This window comes from Rhinolophus ferrumequinum, chromosome 8 (genome assembly GCF_004115265.2).
Source record: "Rhinolophus ferrumequinum isolate MPI-CBG mRhiFer1 chromosome 8, mRhiFer1_v1.p, whole genome shotgun sequence".
In the NCBI taxonomy this organism is placed as follows: domain Eukaryota; kingdom Metazoa; phylum Chordata; class Mammalia; order Chiroptera; family Rhinolophidae; genus Rhinolophus; species Rhinolophus ferrumequinum.
In genome coordinates, this window is record NC_046291.1 from 8,008,865 (window position 1) to 8,016,518 (window position 7,654).

General features: G+C 39.3%; 1 pseudogene; it reads left to right on the forward strand.

The window, feature by feature from the left end:
* Positions 1-2,331: 2,331 nt before the first annotated feature.
* LOC117025855 (eukaryotic translation initiation factor 2A-like) lies at positions 2,332-4,696 on the forward strand (annotated as a pseudogene).
* Positions 4,697-7,654: the final 2,958 nt, after the last annotated feature.

Genomic DNA, 7,654 nt, shown 5'->3' on the forward strand with positions numbered 1-7,654 from the left:
TATATGTAGTTGGAAAAGGGAGGAGTATTTTAATAGTCTTTTCAGGTAATTGTAGAGTTTTTTTTAACACTACACCAACACTCAACAAGTGGTATTTCTCTAAAGGTTAGTTGCAGTGTGGAATCTGACACCATATCAATAAACTTTGTAAAATGTTACATTAAAAGCCATTGACCTGCCTTACACTTTGAATGGATCTTTTACCCATTTATGATTTTGTAACATAATGCTTTAGTCATTTGGAAAATAGTGGCCCACTGAGTTTTGTAGATCTTCCCAATGTTTTCATATTTCACACACTATTTTAAGACACCACATGACTATTGTGTGATTTCATTTATATGAAATGTTCAGAATAGGCAAATCCATAGTGATAGAAGGTATATTAATGGTTGCCAGAGTCCGGAAGGAGAGGGGGATGGAAAATGACTGCTGGGCGTAGGGTGAGGAAATGTTCTGGAAATAGATATGGAGATGGTTGCCCAAATTTTGTGAATATATAAAAACACTGAACTATACACCTCTAAAAAGTGAATTTTATGGTCTGTGAGTTATATCTCATTTGGGAAGTGGACAAATGTATGGAGGTTGATGGAAGTTTTCCAAAATTCTAATTTTCTTTTGAATATTATCATTGACAACAGATACTGCAGTTATTTTCCTTGAAGTGGCAGCCTGATTTTCAGTAACATGTCTGCCAAACAAAAATATGGCATTTCATGAAAAAAGCAGAAGTTCAGTTTGCACCTCAGTTACACAAGTGCTTTTCCTCAAGACGGCCATTAGACTTTGATTCTGTGATTTGAAGCAGATGTGCTTCGTGTATATATACTTCCCATTCGGTCACACAGAACATTAAAAAGATGTGGACTCATGGGTAAAGACTTAATAAAAGGCGATGGTTTTTACTGTTTCATCAAGGACATCCTTAAATGAATCTGGCCATTATTTAACTGCCAATGCATGAAAGTGAAGAACACAGTGACTTCAGTGCATTTTGGTGTCACTGCTTTGACTCATACTAACTCACCAGCAGTTTGACCTGCCGTTGCTTTTGCACCGTCAGCACAAACATGAACAGTCGCTCCAGGATTAACCATGAGAGTGAATAACATTCTTCAGTATTTTGTATTTTACCTGTTTTAGCACCACTTGTGTTTTCTTCCAAGCATTCACATGAAAAAAGATCTTTTACTATTAATAGTTGGTGTGATACTAGTTGCATAGAAGCGAAACAGCGAATCCAGCCACATTTATTGATTTGTCCATTTGTAAGACAAATCTGTAGTCAAGATATTAACTCAGCCTTCATGTTTGCAGCTAAATCTTTACTTTGACAAGCTACTGTATTATTAGAAAGTGGTACTGCTATGATTTCTTCTGCTGACTCTCCATCCAGCAGACATTCGGCAACGTCAGCTGTACAGGCTTAATATGCTTTTCTCCAGGCAATTCACTTACCCTGCAGTGTACTTCAATGGCTGTTACATTGCTGGTTTGAAAAGCTGTAATGATCAATTTTTGACTTTTAATGAACTCATCACATCTACATTTAAAATATTCAATTCCTTTTTTTTTAAACTCTGAATGAATACTCTCAAAACGATGCCACAACTTAAAAAGGCAGAAAAAAGGTAAAATTTTAACATCATAAACTCAAGGAAAAGATACCTTTGAATCATATTTTGTTTCAGATTTACACTTTTATTAGTAGATTTGAATGCCATCTTTTCAGCATCTTTAGGCTTAGATGGTGCAGCTGTGGGCTAAGAAGGCAAGATTTCTAATCTCCCTTTCGAAAGCTAATGACCCATCCTTAAACACAATGATGAATGGAGCATGGCTTATATGAACTGGAAATCTCCAAACTCAACGTATTCAGAGAACAGGAGATAGGGTGAGAAATGCTGATGTTGAATTGCAAAGACCGAAAAGCAGCAGCATTTGTCATCTAGGAAAGGGAAACTGAGTCATGGCAGGGAGCAGAGATTGCTGGCAATGCATTAAAGGTGCTACAGATGAACTGTGTGGGCCATCAGCAACGAAAGGCAGAGCAGTTTGGGTTGAGGGTCTCCAATTAATTCTGAGGAAGGCTCTTCCATTGTCAGGTGAAGCAGGAAGAGGTAAGAGTTCCACTGGTTCCCAAGTGGAGGAAAGTGGCAGGAAGAAGAGAGGACTGAGTTTGGAAAAGTACCAGAGACATTAAAGAGAGTTGCGAAAATGTAAAACAATGCCACTATTCTTACTAAATATGTTTCGGGGAAAATATGGTTACTTTCATAGAAATGTGTTATTAACATACCAGTGAGGCATATTCAACTCCTTTACTCAATCCTTAGTTTTCCCTAAGAGTGTGTGAGCGTATTAAAGAACTCACTCCTTACTTATTATTTAAATGAACTTATGATACTTTACATAAAAATGGGCAATCATTTAGTTCATCAAAAGCTTGGACTATTCTCACTTTCTGAGACAACATGGAGCCGTCCATGCCGCTCCTGACAATCCGAGGATCAAAAGGACTGTGTAGGGGCCGGCCCGGTGGCTCAGGCGTTTGGAGCTCCATGCTCCTAACTCCGAAGGCTGCCGGTTCGATTCCCACATGGGCCAGGGGGCTCTCAACCACAAGTTGCCAGTTCAATTCCTCAAGTCCCGCAAGGGATGGTGGGCTCTGCCCCCTGCAACTAAGATTGAACACGGCACCTTGAGCTGAGCTGCCGCTGAGCTCCCGGATGGCTCAGTTGGTTGGAGCGCGTCCTCTCAACCACAAGGTTGCCAGTTCGACTCCTGCAAGGGATGGTGGGCTGTGCCCCCTGCAACTAGAAACAGCAACTGGACCTGGAGCTGAGCTGCGCCCTCCACAACTAAGATTGAAAGGACAACAACTTGACTTGAAAAAAAGTCCTGGAAGTACACACTGTTCCCCAATAAAGTCCTGAAACAAACAAACAAAAAAAAGGACTGTGAACGGACCACCACATTTTACAGAAATCACAGTGTTTCCAAGGGAATGTGGGAAAAATTGCAAAGTCTATACTTTTAGTAAGCATGGGACCTTGTTTGCCTGGGGCAACAGAAAAAAAATAAATATTATCAGTGTCACTAACAAGGAACTACTAACTCCCACGATCTCCCAAAGGCAGTTTGCCTTGAGTTCTTGCCAACAAACACTGTCCTGGCAACATGGCAGCCTTATACTACTTCTAAAGATGGCACAGCTACAATTTCCAACCTATAACTTTATGATGTGAAAACAGGGACATGTTTAAAGTCTTCCATCCAGAAAAAAGTGCAAAATTTGTGTCCTTCCTGGTCAGAAGATGAAATTATGTGTGCCCCAAATGTTAACAATGAAGTTCACTTCTTTGGAAACAATTTAAATACAATTGCAAATTCATTGCATTTGCAAAAAAATTAATGATTTTGTGTTATCACCTGGACCGCAACATACAAGGTGGCTGTCTATGTTCCAGGAAGTAAGGGCACAGCTTCATCTGTTGGATTACTCGTATGTCAGTATCCCAACTTTGATAGACCTCATGCAGCTCTAGCCAATAAAAGTTTCTCTAAGGCAGCTAAGGTTACAATGTTATGGAATAAAAAAGCTACCGCTGTGTTGGTAATAGCTAGTACAGATGTTGACAAGACCGGAGCTTCCGACTATGGGCAACAAACACGGCACTACATTGCAACAGACAGAAAGAGTGCTGTAGTGCAATTACCAAAACACGACCCCATTTATGATGTAGTTTGGAATTCTAGTTCTACTGAGTTCTGTGCTGTTTATGGTTTTATGCCTGCTAAAGCAACAATGTTCAACGTAAAATGTGATCCTGTGTTTGACTTCGGAACTGGTCCTCATAATGCAGCCTAATATAGCCCTGATGGACATATATTAGTTCTAGCTGGATTTGGAAATCTCAGGAGACAAATGGAAGTGTGGGATGTTAAAAATTACAAACTTATTTCTAAACCAGTGGCCTCTGATTCTACATATTTTGCTTGATGCCCAGATGGTGAGCATATTTTAACAGCCACGTGTGCTCCCAGGTTACGTGTGAATAATGGGTACAACATTTGGCATTTTACTTGTGCTATCTTGCACAAGTATGATGTGCCATCGAATGCAGAATTATGGCAGGTTTCTTGGCAGCCACTTTTAGATGGAATATTTCCAACAAAAACAATAACTTACCAAGCAGTTCCAAGTGACGTACCCAGTGAAGAACCTAAAGCTGCAACAGGTTATAGACCCCCAGCTTTAAGAAATAAACCAGTCACCAATTCCAAATTGCATCAGGAGGAACCACCTCCGAATATGAAACCACAACCAGGAAATGATAAGCTCAAAAACAGCCAAACAAAGGAAGCATGAGGCTAAGAAAGCTGCAAAGCAGGAAGCAAGAAGTAAAAAAAGCCCACCAGATTTGGCACCTACTCCTGCCCCACAGAGCTCAGTAGAAAATACTACCTCTCAGTCAACTTCTGGAGACCCTGAGAGAAAAAAGATAAAAAAAGAAAACGAGAAAAAACAAAACAAAAAACAAATCAGAACCTAAAGAAGAAACTGAAAGCAATCCAACAATTGAAAGAACAAGCAGCAACTGGAAAACAGCTAGAAAAAAATTAGTTGGAGAAAATTCAAACAGAGGAAACCCTTGTCTAGGAGCTGGAAGATTTGGAATTAGGTATTTAAAGATTTACAGTAAGCAAGTTGGTTATTAGAAATCAGTGCAAAAAACAGCTTCTAAGTTCATTGGTATATATGGAATATCTATGTGCCCACATTTAATGTTCATCCAAAATTTTAACCATTTATCTAAGATTCTGTATATGTCTGAAATTATTTAATAATGCCTATTAAATTGATTTTTGCACACTGCAAACTCTACAATGCCAACATACGATATAAAAAAGAGACACATGAATTTTCTAGCTAAGCTTGATCAATTGAAAGACATATCATTTTTTTGTAAAGAACAGTATTTACCATATAAATGAATAAAAACATTTTATATTAAAAAAAAAAAAAACTTGGACTAGTCTCTGAACGATTGAATTAGAATGATATTGGAGGAAAGATCCAAGATGGTGGAGTAGATAAACACTGTGCCTGCATTCTGCCATGAACCCATTAAAATTACAACTGAATTATAGAACAATCAACCTGGAGAACCATCTGAAGTTTAGCCTAACACAAGTCCTACAACTAAAAATATAAAGAAGCTACATTGAGACTGGTAGGAGGGGTGACTACGTGGAACGCGCCCCCCACCTGCTTGTGGTAGGAGACTGTGGGGACAGAGCCAGGAGTGCAGTTTCCAGGCTCTCGTCCTCACGTGGAAAGGTGCTGGCTCAGGCAGTAAATAGCCATCAACTGTGATTGGATGACCATCAGTTATGGCTAGTTGACCGTCAGCTGTGACCAGTGAGCCACTGGCCACTAATATAACTGCTATGCTAGCAGAGAATGGGGGCTACCAAGAGTATGGTGGCTGAGCTAGCAAGAGCAGATTGCAGGTAGCATGGCGGATTGCAGCTAGCAAGTGCAGTTGGTTGGCAGAGAGAAGTAGACGACAGGTTACAGATAGTGTGGCTCCTGCTTCCTATGTCTCCACCCCAGCCGCCAGTGAGAATATAGTGGTATGACTCCCCTATCTATGGCTCCGTGGGTGTTCCTTTTTGGCCTCACCATGTTCTGCGTTCTTATGTGGGGAGTGGGACCAGAGACCCCACCTGACACCCTGCATGACAGAGACATAGCAGATCTATCTAATACATAGAAACAAACACAGAGAGGCAGCCAAAATGAGGAAACAAAGAAATGCATCCCAAATGAAAGAACAGGACAGAAATCCAGAAAAAGAACTAAACAAAATGGAGGCAAGCAACCTACCAGAGACAGAGTTCAAAACAATGGTTATAAGAATGCTCAAGGAATTTAGTGAGAACTTCAGCAAAGAGGTAGAAAGCACAAAAAAGGACATAGAAACCTTTTTTAAAAAAAAGTCAGAAGTGAAGAATACAACAACTGAAAAATGAAGAATGCACTACAAGGAGTCACCAGCATACTAGATGAAGCAGAGGATCAAATCAGCAATTTGGGTGACAAGGTAGCATAAAACACCCAATTGGAACAGCAAAAAGAAAAAAGAATCCAAAAAAATGAGAATAGTTTAAGGGGCCTCTGGGACAACATCAAATGTAACAACATTCACATCATAGGGGTACCAGGAGGAGAAGAGAGAAAGCAAGAGACAGAACCTATTTGAAAAAAATAATGACTGAAAACTTCCCTAACCTGGTGAAGGAAATAGACATACAGATCCAGGAAGCACAGAGAGTCCCAAACATGATGAACCCAAACAGGCGCACACCTAGACACATTATAATTACAATGGCAAAGGTTAAAAACAAAGAGAGAATTCTAAAAGCAGCAAGAGAAAGGCAACTGGTAACTTATAAGGGAGCTCCCATAATACTGTCAGCTGATTTCTCAACAGAAACTTTGCAGACCAGAAGGGATTGGCACAAAATATTCAATGTGATGATAAGCAAGGCCCTACATCCAAGGATACTTTACCAAGCAAGGCTATCATTTATAATTGAAGGATGGATAAAGAGTTTCTCAGACAAGAAAAATAAAGGAGTTTATCACCACCAAACCAGTATTACAAGGAATGTTAGAGGGACATCTTTAAGACAGAAAAAAAAATTATAAATAATAAAATTACGATAGCTACATATCTATCAACAATTCTTTTTAATGTAAATGGATTAAATGCTCCACTCAAAAGACATAGAAGGGTTGAATGGATAAGAAAACAAAACCCTTACATATGCTACCTACAAAAGAATCATTAGATTGCAAGACACACACAGAAAGTAAAAGGATGGAAAAAGATATTTCATGAAAATGAAAATTAAAAAAGAAAAAAAGCTGCGGTAGAAATACTTATACCACACGGAATAGACTTTAAAACAAAGGCTATAAGAAGAGACAATGAAGGACCCAGTAATCCCACTTCTGGGCATTTAACTGAAGAAGAAAACCAAAATGCTACTCTGAGGAGATGTGTGCATCCATATGTTCATTGCAGCATTGTTCCAGTTGCCAAGATGTGGAGGCAGCCTGGTTGTCTGTTGATGAAAGAATGGATAAAGAGGAGGTGATACATATATACAATGGAATATTGCTTGGCCATGGAAGAAAATGGGTTCTTGCTATCTGTGGTAGCATGGGTGGACCTGGAGGGTATTGTGCTGTGTGGAGTGTCAGACAGAGAAAAACAGATGCAATGTGATTTCGCTTATATGTGGAATCTAAGAACAAAATTAACAAACAAGCAGAAACAAACTCATAGATAGAGAAAACATTTTGATGGTTGTCAGATGGGAGGGGGGATGGGGGTGTGGGTGAAAAAATAGGATGGAATTAAGAAGTACAAATTTGTTGTTACAGTGTAATCATGGTGATGTAGGGTATAGCATAAATAATATAGTCAATAATATTGTAATAACTATGTATGGTGTCAGATGGGTACTAGATTTGTTGGGGTGATAGATGGGAGAGGGTTGGGGGCCAAGGTGAAAAAAGTGAAGGCATTAAGGAGTACAAATTGATAATTACAAAATAATCATGGGGATGTAAAAC